A 21,089-nucleotide genomic window follows, 5' to 3' on the forward strand; every position below is an offset into this window, starting at 1 on the left:
AAATTGCACCTATTCACTTCCATTGCAATTGCCTCACTGCGACAGTGTTTTTTTTTGGAAGGAGTGGCGGGTCGATATTATTTGAATGGTAATCAACATTATGCCACAAATGCTGAGCTTAACTTGTATTAAAATTCTCTCTTTTCATATATCCCAATTAACATGTTGTCTTACCAGGCCTTTAATATCCAAGAATCATGAAAAATCAGTCAGCACATAAGTGCATCTGCTTGGGTCATGAATCATATTGCGACAGTACTGAAACGTTTCCCTCATCTTGATCTTTATTGTGTCCACCTCTGATGTATCTATCATTAGAGAAACAGCTTCTCTGCACAAATCTTCTGTCAGAATAAGTTGGGCCAACACTGAAAGAATTGGAGGAACATTGGCGGTTCCTTGATGGAGCACTGTTCCTCTGAATGTTCTTTATTTTCCAAGTCAATTAACCCTGACCACTTTGAGGGTCATAACAATGTTCCTTTGAAAAAAAAATGTTTTTTCTGTAATACAAAAGTCACCGAATACCCCATAACTAGAGTTTAACAAACAAGTTATTTTCTCTTACATATCCATTCTTTGTGTAGGGACACCGAAAATTTGGAAAGAAGGCAACAATTCCTTGGGCATTTTCAAAATGTGCATAAAAATAGTTGGATGGAAACGCAGTTATTATCACCTCAGTTTTTGCTTTTAAAGAAAAGGACGAATGAGTCCAAATTATTTTTTGTGGTCATCAACATTATGCCACAAATGCTGTTGATTGAGCTTAACTTGTACTGAACCCTGAACATTCTTTTTAAATTTCTACTGCATAGAGAATAATTTATAATGCATAGACAGACTCACAATTCTGTCTTCATTTCAGCTCTCTGTTGCTGTCTTGAAGTGCTTCCATCACTCAGAAGAACGGTGTCATCAGATTCATATTTGCAATCTCAATTGAGATTTGCAGGCACTGATGAAGCCTGGGTCGATTCTATTGAAAAAGGATTTCAGTTTCTCTCAGTTGAGGCTTAATTTGATTAAATTCAGTAGTGCACTACAATTTAAATTAGGACTGTCAAAATGGTAAAATAATTGTGATTACTCTTAACTTTGAATATGCTGAAATTTGTCTCTTGTCATTTTTTACCTTTATTTTATGACCAATTACATGTTGAAGTTAATCACCACAAATCCTTGTGCAACACCCATGTGGAGGATTCAAACACTAAGCATTAATTTACTCTATTTAGTAAATATTTTTATTGAATCAATAAGAATGCTTATGAAATGTGTGAGTAATAATACATGTTAATGCATTCTTAGTCTACTATATTAGGATGCATTTAGAATGCAATTGACCATTAAATTGTTAATGTTAATTATAATGTGAACAGAAAATACAGATAGATCTTTCTCAATTAAACCTTAACTTTGTAAATCAGGAAATATTTCGGAAATGATGTTAACCTGTGAATTGATCACACTGATTGATTTCATGTGAATGTACCTGCATGCTCTGCCAATTTGCACACAAATGACAGTCGGATAATTGGAAGACTGATGGATGAACAGTTTAGCTTTAACACACTTTCACTATGTTTGTATGAACTAAACTGATATATAGGAAAACACGTAATGCTCACTCAAGCATTGGGTGATTGAATTGTGTTTTTACATGCAATAATGCTGCCTTCACATGCTATCGGAGTGATCGTAAATACGAGTTTCCCACTCTGAAGTTGCACATGAATGACGCCCGTAATTACGACTGGGAAACTCTGAGATAATTTTTTGAGTTTCCGAGATGGGAGGAGTTCTAAACTTTCAAACTTGATGGAAGAGATCTCAGTTTCTGTAGTGAATGACAGGTTTTGTTAATTTTTCTAAATACAGATAATTATTAGCACTTTTGGTCATATACATTTATGTATATCAGCAACCATTCTACGCATGTTGTACTTTTTACACTGAAATAGCTTGTATTTTACCAAAATCAGCAAGATGAGTGATATGTATTATGGTGTCAAAATAAAAGTTCTTCAAGAAACATGTATGAATGAACCTGGTTAGGGTTGCACCAGCTGTGCGTAAGGTCTCAATTAACTTGAGACATAAAGTTCACACTAAGGTTTTAGTAACTACTAATTAATTTGTAACTAAATCAGTGCTTAATATGGTAGCACCACCTCTACGTATTTTTGAGAAAATAACGTTTATGCGTGGTTTTTGAAAAAACTAAAATTTTAAGTCACTGAAATAAGGCCATATAACAGGTACTAAACATTTGCGCAGTCAATTTCCACAAAACTTTTGAGAATTGGATCTTGTAGCCTAGAGTTTTTGCTACAAAATGATGTGAAAACCATCCTGATCACTCATTCATACAAAACAATATAGTAATTTAACTTTTGTCAGACAATTTTAGTGTTGAAAGGTAATATGCGAGGAGGCGTGAATGATCATGATTATGGATTGTAATTCACACCTGAGAGACAAAAGACCCTCCCCTGGGCCTATCAATGAGGGATAGAGAATGAATGTGAGGAGACTTAATGATCAAAATCAAGTTTTAAGTTAAAAGAAGAAATCTGACTATACATTTTCTTTACATAAGACCTTACTTAATTTTAGACCTACACTACCATTTAAAAGAAGTCTCTTCTGCTCACCAAGACTGGATTTATTTGATCCAAAATACAGAAACAACTGGTATTCTGAACTCTTTTTACAATTTAAAAGAACAGTTTTCTATTTAAATATATTGTAAAATGCAATTTGTGATCAAAGCTGAATTTTCAACATCATTACTGCAGTCTTCAGTGCCACATGATCCTTCAAAAATCATAATAATATGCTGATTTTCTAATATGGGAATATTTAAAGTGCATTTTACTAATTTAACCTGAACACATATTTGCAAGCACAAGCTTTGTTGACGATAATGAGGCATTATAAACACTAGATAAAATATAATCTAAACATTCATATTATTTTTATATCATATCATATTACATACCATATTTATATTATACAGCATACGATTTAAATACCTGCTTTAGCCAAAACAACATTTACATGTAATTAAAACTTGCTTATTAGGACATATTTCAAATGTCAATACTCTGAATCCTGGCTGGCAAGTCTGTAAACAGTCCCACTAGTAAAATATGTACATGTTTATATAAAATAGCATGTCAACTAATGAAAACTAAATTACTTACTCATCCAAAATTGTATCCTCGGCTGGATCAAGTCTCTCTTCAAAATAGAAACGTTCATCAGAGTCCCGCTCTTCTTCTGAGGAAAATGTTAAATCTTCCTTAATATCCAGGAGATTCCTCGAATGTGTATTGTCACAAACGCGCAGAAAAATTATATTTTAATCAAACCTCACAGTCGGGGGCGTGTACATTTGCATTTATCGTCTCAAGCACATTAGCGTATGAATGGCGTGCTCTGCTGGTGGGTGGAATCATAATTTGATGGACCGGTAAAAACTGTACATCGCTTTGTTTCAAACAGATTGCATTGCAGGAGAACATTTGTTTTAAATTTGAATTATTTTATTTAAAATTAGACATTTTAAGCTTTCTTTAGACATATGTTTCATGTTTGTTTGATAAGTATTTGTGGAGTTTCAGTTCATTTTAGTGATGTGTTTCTGAAATATACTCGTGAACACAGAGACTGCTGAAAGCTCACCCTTTTTATTTTCTTTATTTTACAAAAGCACAAGATTTTGTTGTTATTGTGAGTGTACAGAAATAAAAGTAGACCCTTTAAAGTCTCTAATGATGTCTTACACTTATCTGTATACCCAAAAATGACGGAGTATTTTAAATTGTTTCCGCTGTAATGACGAAAATATCCAGCAGGACGTGCCGGCACGTCCGTCGACCCCAGAGGGTTAAGGCAAGACTTAACTAGTAGGTCGTAAGTGCTCCATAAAGTGATGCATATTCGCATAATATGACCTGTATTTATCCAATAAGCAGCCTTCAAATTTCTACACATCCAAGAATTTCAGTTTGATCTTGTTCAAACCTTGTTTGCTCATAACTGTGTAACTGTCAGCTGTAATAAATGATATCCCCATTGAAATACGATACGTAATAAAACAAGATTAATGATATTTTTATCTTATGTAAATAACAATATTCCGAAAATTTATCTAAAATAAATAGTGGACAATAAATAAATAAACACCAATACAACAGGCTGGAAAAATAGACATTTATTCATTCAATATCTATTTTGTATATGTTGAAACTTGACACCGGGCAGCATCCATAGGAATGTGCACCATTAGATCTGTTTCATGCTGAAGAAGTAAGTTTTTTATATAATGTTTTCTGCCGTAAATGTAAATAAGTGTAAATGCCAACACCATTATATATGACAAAAGGACTGAAGCCTGTCAACCAAAACATGAGCTCATTGATGTCATTAAGTGAGTGCTTTTTTATTCCATCCGTTATTCCTGGTCAGAGGCTTCCGTAAATATTTAGTTTATATGTAAGGTTGCATTCTACCTATGTTTAATGGTGCAACGCTCAAATATTTAGTAGTGCATAAGCTGTAACTTAGTGCCCATTTAAGTAACAACAAGGTTAGTTTGTAATGTACGTATAGTTGGTGCAACCGGCCCCTCGCGTCGTCCATGTTTCCTGTTCTTTCCGACAACAAAGCACGTGAACATGACGTAGTCGTAGGAAGTAGGATAATTCCAATAGCACATGGAGGCAGCATAATTTCAGATTTCTGCGGAAATTAATGCAATCTTCTTGCATGATTACCTAACTCATTCGTTAATCCGATTAATCTGATCGATTAATCATTAACACATCTAAATACATTTGTTTCACATTCAAATCGTAATACACTCCATTATTATGAATTGAATTCAGTGTTCTATACTTCCCCACCTCAGTAAGAGCAGAAAGACTGCATTTTTTTTTTTCACTTTAACACCCTGTAACTAACAATGAGTACTTCTCAACACTGCAGATTATTAATTCAACTCTTTGGGAGAATAACATTTTACACTAAAATTTGTATACTGCTGATTTTACTGTGTACAGTGTAGAACAATTATTATGGATATTTTAGATGTGGCTAGTTTTAATTGTTTTAAAGGAATATTGAGTGTACGTGAAGTTAGAGGGTGCTGATGCGCCACCAATAATCATAATTGATTTTTACAGGCAGCCATATATCTACCTAATAAATGATTTATAACATGATTTTTACTGCATCCTCCTAACCAACAATCTCTGTCACACACACACACACACACACACACAAACACATAGAGAGAGAGAGAGAGAGAGAGAGAGAGAGAACTGTACTAACACATCTCTCTAATGGGATATTGACTGGACGTGAATTTTAGGACACGCTTGGGAACAAAGTAATACTCAGTTATTACAGTCAACCCAAAGCCTGTAGCTGAATTCATGTTATGATCAATATCACATTAATCGCCTCTCTCACCGCTCAAAACCCATGACACCTTTAGAGGATGGCACCAGCGAGTGCACTCCAAGCAGCATAGGGCAATGGAGCGCTCAACCCTGCATCTGCAACAAGGTTTTATTCCTCAAAACACACCAGACTCTTCAGTCACCGTCTGGCAATCCCAATTTATCTGCCTACAAAACATCCAGCCAGGCAGGGATGCAGCCTTGGTTTGTCCAACCACTAAGGATTGATCGCTTAAATCTTCATGAATAATTTATTTGAATTCCCAGTCGACTATTTATGGAAAAACCTTGACTCAATGATAAGATATACGATCTGGGACTGTGTGAAGATGAGGAGAGTGTTTGGTTTCGTGGCTGAACAACAGTGCAGATTAAGAATAAAAAAGTGTCTTCAGTGCACCCACATTTATCTGTCATTCCTGTCACCTTGACAACTGCATTTTTGTTAATTTGCATTTTGTGAGCTCTACTCTTACACTTCATATCGGTGAAGCTGTTCTAATTTCAAGCTGATTGTAACTGGCGTGCAGAAGTTTCTTTAGAAGTTCTTGAACCTAATGCATTTGTGGTTAAAGATTTTTTCAATTATTAAAGCCATGGAGATACGGGAAATACGAAGTGAGAATAGCATTGAGAATAGACTTCTACGGGTAATATAAAGATGCTTGATGCAATATATATATATATATATATATATATATATATATATATATATATATATATATATATATATATATATGTATGTAAATATACAGTATATACATAGAGAGAGAGGGAGATAGTTTTGGAGTAAGGGAATAATGGGATTATGTATTTAAAACACAAAATATCACTAACTTGAAATTTGACTGTTGTTTGTTTTATTTAATCTATTCAGTTGGAAAACATTTATCCATATAAATTATGCAATCTGAGGAAAGTTTGAACATCGGTGAAAAACTTTCTTATGAGGGCACTTTTACAATGTTTTGAGTGAAAAGGTGGATAAAACATAATTGGTGAACTTTTCCTTTGGAAGCTTAATAGAGAGAATCCACAAACAATCAGAAAAAGTACCCCTCAGAGTGGTTATCTGAGTTACCATAGCCTTTCTGTCAGCTCGAACCAGTCTGGCCGTTCTCTGTTGACCAGTCTCATCAATAAGGCATCTCCCTCCACAAAAACTGCCACTCACTGAATTATTATTTTTTATTTTTATTTTGGCACCATTCTTAGTAAATTCTAGAGACTGCTGTGCATGAAGATCCCAGGAGTTCAAAACACTAGTAATATATACAGGTATATATATATATATATATATATATATATATATATATATATATATATATATATATATATATATGTCTATATATGTGATATTCTCAGTTGACTTTTAGTTTGTGTACTTTTATTTAGAAATTTCCTGTTAAGTTCCTGTTTCCTAGTCTTGTCATTTCCTGTTTTCCCTTCTTGTTCATGTGTCTGGTTTTCATTGGTTCATTGTTTGATTACTTTGATTCAGTTCTAGTTTGTTATTGGTTTTAGTTTATTGTCTTGTCATCTTGTTTTAGAGTTCTGTTTGTTTTTTGGCCTTTGTTACCCATGTCTTGTGTATTTAAATCCTCATGTTTGCCTTTGTCATTTGTCAGCTATTGTATGTGTAACCTTGTTGTTTTAGCAAAGTTTAGTCTAGCCTGTGTACATGTAACCTTGTTGTTAAGCCAAAGTTTAGTCCAGTCAGTGTACTTGTAACCTCGTGGTTTTGTTTTGCCTTAGTCTTAGTCGTAGCCATAGTCAAGTTATGTCATGTTAGGTCCATGGTTTCCTGTTTTTGTTTCCTTTCACATTTATAGTTCGGGATTCTGGTTTCACGTTTGAAGAAATAAACTGCACTTGGGTTCATCTTAACTTCATCATCATCATTTCTGCCTGTTTTGTCAACACCGTTACATATATATATATATATATATATATATATATATATATATATATATATATAAATTCATTAAATTGCATGCTTCAAGCTTTTATTTTGAATCAAACTTTTATTTTGAAATGAAGGATTTTCCAGTTCTGTGTTGCTGGTTGTCACAAACTCCAGTTCCCAAGTCCACTCCGCCCCTTCCAGCTCTCACACTCGTTCCCAATCACCTGAGTATTAGTTTCACCTGCACTGTTTATTTTCTCTATTTATACCCTGCCCTTTCACTTTAGCTTTGTTGGTTATTGTTTGTTACTCACTCTGCTTTGCCAACTCTAGTGTTTCGCTTGTCTTTTCCCAGTTAGTTAATTCTCGTGTTTTGTTTTGTTTACCTGATCTCCTGGCTTCGACTTTACCCTCTCGTCTCACTACGCTCCCCTGGATTTGCCCCTTTGTACTTGTGCCAGTCTTTTCAATAAAGATGTTTTCTGCAACTGAATCCATCTCGTCCAGTGTTCGTTACACTGGTAATTTCACACTTTAGGATAAGATGTTGTTATATGACCCATTATGATTATTGAAGAGAACAATTCGAGAGTTTGAGTTTACTTTATTGTTCAGTCATGGCTGAAAATTTGTTTTTGGTCTCATCACACACACAAAAAAATTGCACATACTCCACTCCAGCAACAGTATGAAGAATACATTATTACACACACAGCATGAAATAATCAAACAGAGCATATATTAAAAAAAAAATCTATAACTACTATGCATTCTACAATTAGCAGAGCGCATTTTATATGCTTATAAAATGCAGTGTTTTAAGAATATGAGCAGCTTCACACATTCACTTTGTAGCTTGCAGTACATGCAGACTGTATATTTATTTATTTAAATTGCACCCATATGCTGTTGAATAACCAAACTAGGACATATCACAATTTTTAATTGATTAACTGTCCATTTCAGTGAAAAGGAGTCACAGAACCCGTGCTCAAATGAGCATATAAGCATTTGTAAGCAGTTGTCTGTTAGTCAGACAGCGCACGTGGACTTAATAAGAGGAACTGCAGGAACACTGGTATCATTACATCTTATTTTAGTATCAACTTAGTACTGATGTACTGGTAGTTTTGGCATCACTAAATAGCAAATAATACTTAAAAATAAATTCAGCAAAAAAGAAACATCCCTTTTTCATTATTTTATTTCTTTATTTTAAAGTTAATTGTGTAAAAATCCAAATAACATAACAGATCTTTATTGTAAAGGGTTTAAACAATGTTTTCCATGCTTGTTCAATGAACTATAAACAAGTAATGAACGGTCATTAAGACACTAACAGCTTACAGACAGTAGGCAATTAAGGTCACAGTTATAAAAACATAGGACACTAAAGAGACCTTTCTACTGACTCTGAAAAACACCAAAAGAAAGATGCCCGGTGTGAACCTGCCTTAGGCATGCTGCATGGAGTCATGAGGACTGCAGATGTGGCCAGGGCAATAAATTGCAATGACATGCCTAAGACAGCGCTACAGGGAGACAGGGAGGACAGCTGATTGTCGTCACAGTGGCAGACCACGTGTAACAACACCTGCACAGGATCGGTACATCCGGCAAAAACAGACAGGACCAGACAGGACTGGCAAAAAATGCTCTTCTCTGACGAGTTGTGGTTCCCCTTCTGTCACTCATCGACGTTGTGTCGACACTAGGGGTCTCTCTTGAGAGCCTCAGTTACCTCTTATCTTTGAGAAAAGGCAGATGAGAACAGAATGCAAACAGAATTTTCATGCCCCTCCCCCTGACATACAGGTATAAAAGGAGGGAAGCGTGCGTCTGTTCAGACAGATTATTTCTTCGAAGTCAAGCGGTTGTGTTTCAGGCTGCTGAGTAAAACCCACTGCTGCTCCACTCACCTCTACAGAGCATTCGCTAGATACGGAGATACGGCGCATTTCAGAGGCTTTTCTCATCTTCTGCACGTCAGTGCAGACTACACCCCTGTGCGCTTCGACAGCCCTCTAAAAAAAGTATATATTTCTCTAAAAGAGTAAGCACATTGACGCTGAACGTCTTTTTAAAGACGTTTCTTTTTCAAGATGCCCGTCTTTGTGTCATTCCTGGATGTGGTCATTACCTCTCCGATTCTTACGTGTCTGGGCAGTGATCACACCGAGGCAGCATTTGTGGATGGTTCATGTCCTCACTGTGAGAACATGACCATGGCAACGTTGCGGCCGCGGCTTTCCTTCTTCCAGGGGAAAGCCACTTTAGCCGCCACCCATGACACGCCTTCTACCCACGGGTATAGGGCCGGTGCGGCTGGCGCTGGAGGCGATTTTGGGAATTTAATGGGTGCGGTTTCGCCAGGTAAATCCCCGCGGACCAACCATTGCCCAGCACGCTCATCTGCCCCTGTCAAAGGCCCGAGATGAGACTGACTCGCCTTATGGCCAGTCTGATGTCTCTTTCGGAGCCTCCGAGCTGGATGAGAGTTTCGCACCTCAGCCGTTTAGGGTACGCAGAAAGGGAACGCTGTTTCCAAACTGAGGCTTGCCCACTAGATCGTGGACGCCATCGCATTGGCCTACCAGACCCAGGCCGTGCCCGCACACTTGCGGGTTCGAGCACACTCTACAAGGAGTGTGGCATCCTCATGGGCACTGGCCAATGGCATCTCTCTAGCAGATATCTACACTCAATACCTTCGTGAGATTTTACAATCTCCGGGTTGAGCCGGTCTCATCCTGTGTTTTGTCAGGTCTGAGCAAGTAGAATTCGGTAATACGGAACAGCTAGCCGCGTGTATCACTTGTGCATAGCACCTTTCCCTCCCCTGAGGTGAAGACGTCTGCTCTACTCCCCCAGTCAAGTCCACAAGTCATGGACCCTGGATGTCCTTCCTCCCTAGCCATCTGGTTCCAAATTCAGCGGAGGAAGTTTGCAGCTAGACCCACCGCAGGCACAGACTTACCTGTACTGGAACAGGTGCTCCACAGGTTCTGATTATTTCAATAATCTCCTGTGATGTATTTTTCATGGTACGGTCCCACTGTCGGTGTACCCGCATCACTCTTGGGTTCCTTCTGCCCCCTGGTCGCTGTGTTTGTAGAGCTCCTCCCCGTCGAGGCAGGACCTACAACTGCGCTACTTCCATATGTGGCTGGTAAGCCCATGTGACGTACTTTGGCACATGTTAACCTCCCCTGCTGGGCAGGATGTGGTTTCTGTGGGGTCTTTTTCCCCTGAATGAATAGGATAGGACAAGAACTCCTTCCCCGATGTGTGTTATAGCGTAAGATGGCCCCAGCTGCATCTGACACTCTATGGAGAGAAAACATAGAACACAGAACATTCTGATTTCCTGCAAGACAGGAATGTCAGTGTTCTGCCATGGCCAGCAATAAGCCAGGATCTCAATCCCATTGAGCACGTCTGGGACCTGATGGATCGGAGGGTGAGGGCTAGGGTCATTCCCCCAGAAATATCCGGAAACTTGCAAGTGCCTTGGTGGAAGAGTGGGGTAACATCTCACAGCAAGAACTGGCAAATCTGTTGCAGTCCATGATGAGGAGATGCACTGCAGTACTTAATGCAGCTTGTGGCCACACCAGATACTGACTGTTACTTTAAATTTTGACCCCCCCCATTTCTGTTAGTCACATGTCTGTGAAACTTGTTCAGTTTATGTCTTAGTTGTTGAATCTTTTTATTTTCATTACATATTTACACATGTTAAGTTTGCTGAAAATAAAAGTAGTTGAATGTGAGAGGACGTTTATACACTCAGTGAGCACTTTATTAGGAACACCTGTACACCTACTTATTCCTGTGACTACTAAGTCAGCCGCAGTACAGTTTATAAAATCATGAGAATATGGGTCAGGAGCGTAAGTTAACATTCACATCAACCATCAGCATGGGGGAAAAAAATATTTGATCTCAGTGATTGTGACCGTGGCATGATTGTTTGTGCCAGACAGGTTGGTTTTAATATTTCTATAACTGCTGATCTCCTGGGATTTTCAGGCACAATAGTCTCTAGAGTTTACTCAGAATGGTGGCAAAAACCAAAAAACCATCCAGTGAGTGGAAGTTCTGTGGATGGAAACACATAGTTGATGAAAGATGTCAAAGGAGAATGAGCTGACAGAAAGGCTACAGTAAGTCAGATAACCACTCTGTACAATTGTAGTGAGCAGAGTTCTATCTCAGAATGCACAACATGTCGAATCTTAAGGCAGATGGGCTACAACAGAAGAAAATGTCTGGCACTTTATTAAGGCCACAGTGTTCCTAATCAAATTCTAATTGAGTTAATATAAATCATTGCATTTCTCTTTAAAAACATGTTTGGTGAAATAATCATGCAGTGCTCTATTCTAAATGTTTCAGGATTGAATGTCAATGCAAAAATGGTTAATAGTTGCCTCATCTAGGAATTATCACCCCACCACATTATTCACACTCAATATTTTTGTAGTTTGTGCCAAGTAAAATAAAGAAAATAAAAAGTATGTATGACTGATATAACCGATCACTGTGATTTTTACCCATAAGTGGAAATATTGACCTTCTGGGCAAAATTTGTGTAAACACAATAAAATATTGACACAGACTTTAAACGGAAACTAACTTCCGTTTGAGCATCGTTTCAGGCTCCCAAGAGATCACATGTTCAGTGGTCACAAGAAAATGATGGATGAACAAAGTGACCTGTGGCACCCTATATCCTACCAGTGGCATAGACATACACAGTGGGGAAAAAATACTGGATTTTTTAAACCTGAAATGTGTAATTGCTGCAGTATTTGCACCACTGAAAGGAAAAATAAGTATTGTTTTCTGAATACACCACCCCCCTGCCGTTGATAAAACAGATAGCCCTGCCCCCAACTCACACAATCTGTTGAAACAATGTTGTTGGGTCAGGCTGGACGGGTCACTGAAAACAAACAGATGAATTTCTATAGTGCCCCAGTGTTTACAGTTTTCGAAAAATTAAAGGTGCATTCAGCAACTTTAGTCTTTGTGTCATCTTGGACTTTTACTAACACCTAGCGATTTGGATAAAGCATAATTTAAAATCAATAGTTTTCAGTATCAGATTCCATTGTAAAAATATTTTATACAAAACAGCCATGATTACTTTAATCAATGAGTGAAAGTCAAATAACAGGACAGTTACTGAGATTAAGCTAGTAGTATTCGGCTGGTCATGTGATTTTAACATAGCAGCCCCCTTGTGCGGACCCTCTCTATGTAGAATAAAAGAGCTTTTGTAAGGTTACTGATATGACTGGAATCTAAAATTTTTATGTGTGTGGTCATGATTTCCTACATATCATGCTAAATTAAAATTCATGTCTTTAGGAGTTAAACAAATAAAAAATTACTGAGTGCACCTTTAACCTACAAATAGCTTACTTACAGTTGTCTCTGCATATTACACTAGAATAGGAAAAGGAAGTTCACATCGAAAAAGTAGTGAGTAGTGAGCAGTTGAATCAGAAATGTAGAGGAAGATAGGGAAGAGCTGACACTTAGATAAAACCGTATAATCCATAAATAAAAAGGTGTTATCTTCAACAGGACCTGTATGAATTTCTCTTTTAAACAGCAGAGCAGAAAAGAGACACATCCAGTATTTCTTCTGCACAGTATGTGAATGCAATCACGAATAACCCTTTGTGCAAAGCTGTTTGACTATGCATAAAAATCAATTTTTCCCGACACATGTAGAGTATCTCGCTTTAGATGAGATTCTATGTGAGATATTCCAATTAAAGCATTCCAAGTAAGCAAACACAATAACTTTTAATTCTGGAAGACTGATGATCAGAGGCATCAAGCCCATTCAGACTGAGGGGCACATGCCACCTTAGAATTTTGAGCCAACGGGATTTTGAATGGATTATTTGAAATTCCCAAAACGTATTTGTACACTGTAACACTGTTAATGATGGGCAAGAAGGAGGCGAGAACCGGCTTGTCAACATAAATGATAATTTAATTAAACTCAAACCAAAAGCACAAACATAAACACACACACATGACGGACATGCCCATAATTCTCTCTCTCTCGAACCATCGTCACCGGCCGCCTTTATCCCCCGCGCGCCTCATCAGGCCGATTGGGGACTGGGCGCGCGATATTCCGCCCCGGCCCCGCCCCCCTCCGCTCCACACTCCTCCTGGCATTATCTCAGGCCAGGGTGCCACTGGCATGACGTACATCGCCCCCTATCCCTGGGGCGGGGTGTATCTTGCATCCCGCATGGTCATCCCCGCCTTCCTCGCCCTGGGAGGAGACAGGAGGGGAAGACAACAACAACAAACCAAAAAATAGGCGAGGGAAAAGGCCAACACGGTGTGAAAGAGAGAGAGAGGAGAGAGAGAAAAAGCTCACTCACCGGTTCTCTGATGTAACGTAGCGTGGTCCTCGAACACTTCTTCACACTCAGACGGACGACAGCCGCTCCAACCCCGGGCGAACCGGAGTCAAACCTTCGACCCCCAGCGGGCAGAATGCCCCTGTGCTTTTCTGGCAGCAAATGGGAACACTCCTATGCCCCTGGCAGCGGCTCTACTGCTTACATCCCTTTTTACAAGATGTAAAATAAGCCTCAGATGTCCCCAGAATGTATCTGTGAAGTTTCAGCTTAAAATACCCACGGATCATTTATTATACCATGTTATAAATGCCTCTTTTTGGGTGGAATCAAAACCCGCTGATTTTGTGTTTGTCTCTGTAAATGAAAATGAGCTGCTGCTCCCCTCCCCCTTTCTGGAAGAGGGCTGTACCTTTACAGCCTGTGCTTCAGTTACTACTGCAACAACAAATCAGAACCTATATGACTGACAGCATAAATACCGGAGTTCAGGCAGGGCTGGACTGGGAAAAGAAATCGGCCCAGGATTTTACATAGCAACTGGCCCAAAAGTTAAGCGGGGGGATGTTCGCTGTCCTTTTCTGCATATTGCGACTCCGTTTTGTGGTTCGTTCTGCATAATACAATGGCCCGTTTCGCGGCTGACCCAAGAGCCCGCTCGGTTGTCGCGATGGCTAATCCGCCCCTGATTGGCCCCAAAGAGCGTTGGCCCACAGGGAAATGCCCGGTATGCAAGATTACCAGTCCATCTTGTCCACTGCATCTTCAGTGGCTCTGATGCTAGGAGTACATGCTGATTCTTATGTTCACTTTTACAGCCAACATCAGAACATTTATGATGCTTACGAAGCTGAGACATTATTCTTCTCACTGTATCTGCTCAAACACGGAATAAAATTGACTGTATGTAGATCACTCAAGGCAGGAAGGTGGAGTATGAAGATAAATTTGGTGCAAATCAAATGAACACCTGTGACAGTGTTGTTTGTAGTTGTAGAGATTAGCCGCACATGTGTATCAGTAAATTTGAAGTCACAGAGAAATATATTTTAAGAGTTGCAAGGTTGCAGATTTTGTTTCTCTCCCACAAACACAACACAACAGTTACACCTACTCAAATTCTTCATTGCAGGTGCACAAATCCTTTTCTACGAATCACAAATTAAGAAACTCATACACTCACATTTTTGCTAAAGTTGTAGCAGTAAATATGGTACTTTAACACATTCACACACCCGCATCAAAAAATGTGAAGTCACGGACAGATTTTGCTCATCCGCAAATCAGTTTGTGAATTCATCTAACGAGAGTTGCACACTTGTAGAATATTTTCTCACAAATATTTTTTTTTTTCTTTGATATTTTTCTCGCACAAACACAAGTACAAAACTACAACTGCTTGAATCTGCTGCTACGAGTCTCAAACACTGTTTTTCGCGCGCTCTTCCTTTTGCACCACGTGTCTGTGTAAACAGTGTTGCCAACTAATTTTCAGCGGAAGTTGCTAAAGGCAGGTCGATTTGTTGCTAAAAGTTGCTAAATGACGTTGTGACGTCATTGCGCTATGACGTCATTACGTAATTCCAACGCAAAACTACGCCATTATGTAATACATAGATATTATTTGAAATACACACACACAGCATTTGTAAAAGTAATTCAAACAACACTTTTTCAATTAATGGTGGCATACACTGCTTTGTATGCCTCTCGCCGTTCTGGGGAAATAGAAAACCAGTTGTAGGTTTCCCTGATTAAGTATTCAACACATCTAGGGATGGTTTCTTTGGATGCTGCACTGACAGCCAATTGTAAAGAATGGCACACACAGCGGATGAGTACCAAATTGGGCAAAGCACATTCTTCCTTTAAAGTCTTGTGTATGCCATTGTGCACCCCAGTCATCACAGATGCATTATCAGTGCCAATACCCTGAAGATTCTCCTTTTTAAGGCTACACTTTTGAAGAAACTCAACTATTGCCTTTGCTATTGATCTGGCATCGCCGCCTCCAATTCAACCAGCCCAAGAAATGTGGACACAATTGTTCTTTTTTTAGCACTAAAATACGGAATCACCACAGCCAGGTATTTTGAGACACTGACATCAGTGGACTCATCCAAAAGGAGACTGAACCTCTCATCCCCCACATCTGATGTTATCCTTTTCAGAAAATAAGGAGCCAATACTCCCTTAATCATTTCTGTGCACTTGGTGCGGTGCATTTGGAAGTTTGTTGCTGCAACAGAATCTGAAAAGGCAGCTTTGCAAGTCATACCTAAATGGTCGCATGCTAGCAGTGAACAGTGTTCTGCAATGAACATTACCATAGTAGCTTCTGCACTTTTGGAGTTATCCACTTTCGTAACTAGCTGCGGTAATGTAGACTGCTTTATGGGGTTATATGGTTTTGATTTATATGCTTTGCTGTAGCACAATGTTTTTTGATGTCATAAATTTTTGCAAGCTGCCTGCCCGCGCAGCCTCTGTGTCCTGGCTATATAGACCTTATGTAGCCCCGCCCCTGCGCTCGTTGTCTTTTGTCTTCCTGTTTTCACATTTCCACAGCTATCTTAAAGGGTAACTAAACCCTAAAACAACTTTTTTTAGTTAATGATCTGTAAGACTGGGGCTTTATTAATGCTGTTCATTTATTCAAGTAAATTTGTTGACATACATTTTTTTACATTTGGGTATAAAGTGTTTTAATTCTACAATATATGGTGTAAAAACGTCTGAGTGCTGCCCTGTTCAGGCTGAACAGTGGCTACTGCAGTTTAATTTTCCTATTGGAAGTTGTGGTGCCCTTGCCCTGACGTAAGCAGGTACCAGCTCACCACGCCCTTGCCATGTGTTGTTTGGATTAGAGTCACTTTCCAAAAGTTGCTAAAAGTTGCCAAATCTTTTTAAAAAATTGCTAAATTTGTTGCTAGGTGCTTTTTGAAAACAGTTGCTAGGGTAGTCTGAAAAGTTGCTAAATCTAGCAACAAAATTGCTAAGTTGGTAACACTGTGTGTAAAATATGGAGCAAAAGTGATTTGTGCATCCGTAGAGGCAGCAGGCGGGCACTGTTCAGAGATCAGAGAATTTTGGCCAATCAGAAGAGCTAGTTTGGGCACCTCTCCATTGGCGGAACATGACGCCCGAACAGGAAAAAAAAAAACTTCCACGAGCATCTTTCCAAGCTGGCAATGGCAAATACCAAATAAAGATATTTTTTTCTTTCTTTTTCTGAAATCACTCACCATTATAGATTTGTTTATAGTTTATATATGCATGCTGGTCACTGCGGTCAAGCCAGCCGCGATTAAAATCCATATAACAGAAAGACGTGCTTTCTGACCCCTGTTGAGTGCAGAAGATAACCAGTCTTACTATATTGACGAAAACGAGTTTATTAAGTATTTGTCATGTGCTGGTGTTTATTAATATGTTTGATTTAGCCTATGTGAAATCTGACTGGTTAAGACTCTTGGATAGGGCAGGTAAATATTTTATAACCTAAGTTTAATGAATTAAATGACATTAAATTTACATATAATAAATTTGACTTTTCTGCCAAGGATCTCTCATTGTCGTTCATACGTACCTTGTAATAAACTTTGAATTGTAAAAAATCAGGTCAATTAAAAGTGCAGTGTTTGAGAAAATGACATGCATATAAACATAGCACCATGACTTTTCTTAAATGTGTCTATATTTTATTCTAACTTTGTTATTTTATTAAAATTTCAAAACAAAAAAAGAGTTCTGAGTGTTTCTACCTTGAATGGCCATAACGGTCATTTTGACCGCACGCATTTCAGCGTTTGCTACGTAAAGGAACAAAGGGCTCTGTTCACCACGGAGGTGCTGAGAAGTGACAATGCAAAGCTCACAGTCTATCAGTGCAAAAGAAGGAAAGCACTGTCCACACAGCTGTTGCCATAACAAGTGGCCAAAAGGCTAAACCAGAGACAGTCACATGCTACAACAGAACCAAGTTCGGAGTAGATGAGATCAAATGGTGAGTAAATACTCTGCGAAAGCAACCACATGTAGGTGGCCAGTGGCTGTGTTTTATAATATCCTTGACCTGGCTGCGATAAATGCTTCCATCATGTTCAAGAAATGCACAAATGAGAGAATGTCACTGAGGAAATTCATAATGCAACTGGCATATGAACTTCGCTATGGCCATATGAGAGCAAAAGCCAGCTGATGGTGCGAGGACCCAGGCAGGAGCAGCTGATGATGGAGAGGAGAAGGCAGTGCCAAGTGTGGAGAAACTGCAAGAAAAACAAAACTAAGGACACAAATCTCAAAAGGTAGTGTGTGGGAGCTGCACATGGAAGGTAAAGAGTACATGTGTTGACTGTGAGTAATCGATCCACAAGCGTCAGTGAATGATGTGCGGGGTTTGCCCCCAAAACAACCAGATGCCTTGTTCAAGTGAGCCCACTTTTAGGAGAATTCGTTCATAATGATTTTACAGCATACTATTTTCATTATAGTTTTACAGCATGATATTTTTGCTCACAGTAAAACAAATATTGCTTTCTAAATCAGTTCGTTTTCCGACAGTTTAGCGAATGTTCATATTCTTTATTAACCATTTTGGGTTAGGCCTATATGTGTTTCATACATGTCTAAGGTTTTTACTATGCATTGAAATACACTTTGGTGTTGTTTTTATAAGCTATTGTATTGATTTGTTTTTATTTTACAAAGAAAATAATATAATCAAAATAATCAAATTTGTATCTGTAATTAGCTACAATAGCAGGTTCTGTGGTTGTCGATGAACTAATACATTTTCACATTCATTAGAATTAAAATTTCGTGTCCTGGTGTTTATTATTAATATAACAGATTCATTTATTCATGGATTTTGATTCCAGTGGTGGCTGCATGGGATTGTTTCCAATTTCCAATAACTCCAGATCGTTGTAAAGTCCAAAAGTCAACATGTTTTCAAAAAGGATAGATGTAATAATTTCCAAAATTCACAACATGTTTTTATCTAACGAAATATTCTGCCTCAATCCATGTTTGTTGGCGTTTAGACTTTCAAAACCATTTTCACTGTGGTGAAAAAACTTGCTGGACACAAAGCGAGGCACGCACCTTCCGGGGTAGTCTAGCAGCTAATATATATATATATATATTATTGATACATAAAATATGACGACAGACATTAGAAGCTTCATTCTAAAACCTCAACAGAAGTTTCGAATGTAAATATGACATGAAAAGAAAAATGACATTTGGTACAGTCTAGTATGAACGGTCAGAATGACCGCTATGGCCATTCTAGTAGTTCTAGAATTCCGGTAGTTCTAGTGTTAAATGCAAGTACAAGTCTATTGCTCGATTAGTGTCCTTTGGAAGATCAAAGCGTGTCTCAGCCATGACAGTATTACAAATGTCATAGACAGTAATGTCTTTGTATTGAAGGCCAAGTTTAAAATATATGTCTATAAATTCATGCGCATCCATGCTCTCAGTATCTTTGAGTAAATGAATGATGGCAATGACACAATCGGAAAAGAGCTATACACACACCGGAAACTGTAACACGTGCGCAGGCGAACGGTTTCTCGTGCGCACGCGAAAGTCTCTTTGATTTTTTTTTGTTACACAGGTCACTTCGGGGGCTCCACACTATAGGAAGATGCACAAATGCCTCTACAGATGCACAAATCACTTTTGCTCCATATTTTACACAGACATGTGGTGCAAAAGGAAGAGCGCGCGAAAAACAGTGTTTGAGACTCGTAGCAGCAGATTCAAGCAGTTGTAGTTTTGTACTTGTGTTTGTGCGAGAAAAATATCAAATAAAAAAAAATTATTTGTGAGAAAATATTCTACAAGTGTGCAACTCTCGTTGGATGAATTCACAAACTGATTTGCAGATGAGCAAAATCTGTTTGTGACTTCACATTTTTTGATGCGGGTGTGTGAATGTGTTAAAGTACCATATTTACTGCTACAACTTTAGCAAAAATGTGAGTGTATGAGTTTCTTAATTTGTGATTCGTAGAAAAGGATTTGTGCACCTGCAATGAAGAATTTGAGTAGGTGTAACTGTTGTGTTGTGTTTGTGGGAGAGAAACAAAATCTGCAACCTTGCAACTCTTAAAATATATTTCTCTGTGACTTCAAATTTACTGATACACATGTGCGGCTAATCTCTACAACTACAAACAACACTGTCACAGGTGTTCATTTGATTTGCACCAAATTTATCTTCATACTCCACCTTCCTGCCCTGAGTGATCTACATACAGTCCATTTTATTCCGTGTTTGAGCAGATACAGTGAGAAGAATAATGTCTCAGCTTCGTAAGCATCATAAGTGTTCTGATGTTGGCTGTAAAAGTGAACATAAGAATCAGCATGTACTCCTAGCATCAGAGCCACTGAAGACGCAGTGGACAAGATGGACTGGTAATCTTGCATACCGGGCATTTTCCCTGTGGGCCAACGCTCTTTGGGGCCAATCAGGGGCGGATTAGCCATCGCGAGAACCGAGCGGGCTCTTGGGTCAGCCGCGAAACGGGCCATTGTATTATGCAGAACGAACCACAAAACGGAGTCGCAATATGCAGAAAAGGACAGCGAAGAAGAATTTGAGTAGGTGTAACTGTTGTGTTGTGTTTGTGGGAGAGAAAAAAAATCTGCAAGCTTGCAACTCTTAAAATATATTTCTCTGTGACTTCAAATTTACTGATACATGTGCGGCTAATCTCTACAACTATAAACAACACTGTCACAGGTGTTCATTTGATTTGCACCAAATTTACCTTCATAGTGGAGTCCATCACCAGTCGTGGGTGACATCACTTTAGAGCAGAAATGGAAACCGTTCATTTTGACACACTGTTTTTGATTAATAGAAATATAAGAAAGAGGAGTGGGTGGACTTTTAGCATTGTAGGGTGGTTGTGTACACACACTGCCGACTCACATTTATGTACAAACACCATATAAAAGTGAATTTTGCATAATAGGTCCCCTTTAATGTTTTTAGAAGAATATTTTAGCTTCAGTACAATGCAAGTGGATAGTGATGACCACTTTAAAGTTCCAAAAATCGTTGTATGGATTACATGGTAAAAGTAATCCATACAACTTCCACTCTCTGATGCCTGTCGACGATGGTACACTGTTCCCTCTGCCTTTCGTGTGATGTAAGCATACTGGCATGTTGATTGATCTGTTTCTCACCCAAAACGATCGTATAGCTTTAGAAGACATGAATTTAACCACTGGAGTCGTATGGATTGCTTTTACTATGATTGTGCTTTTGTAGCTTGCATTGTATGGACCTACTGA

Source organism: Xyrauchen texanus, chromosome 7 (assembly GCF_025860055.1).
Source record: "Xyrauchen texanus isolate HMW12.3.18 chromosome 7, RBS_HiC_50CHRs, whole genome shotgun sequence".
NCBI lineage: Eukaryota > Metazoa > Chordata > Actinopteri > Cypriniformes > Catostomidae > Xyrauchen > Xyrauchen texanus.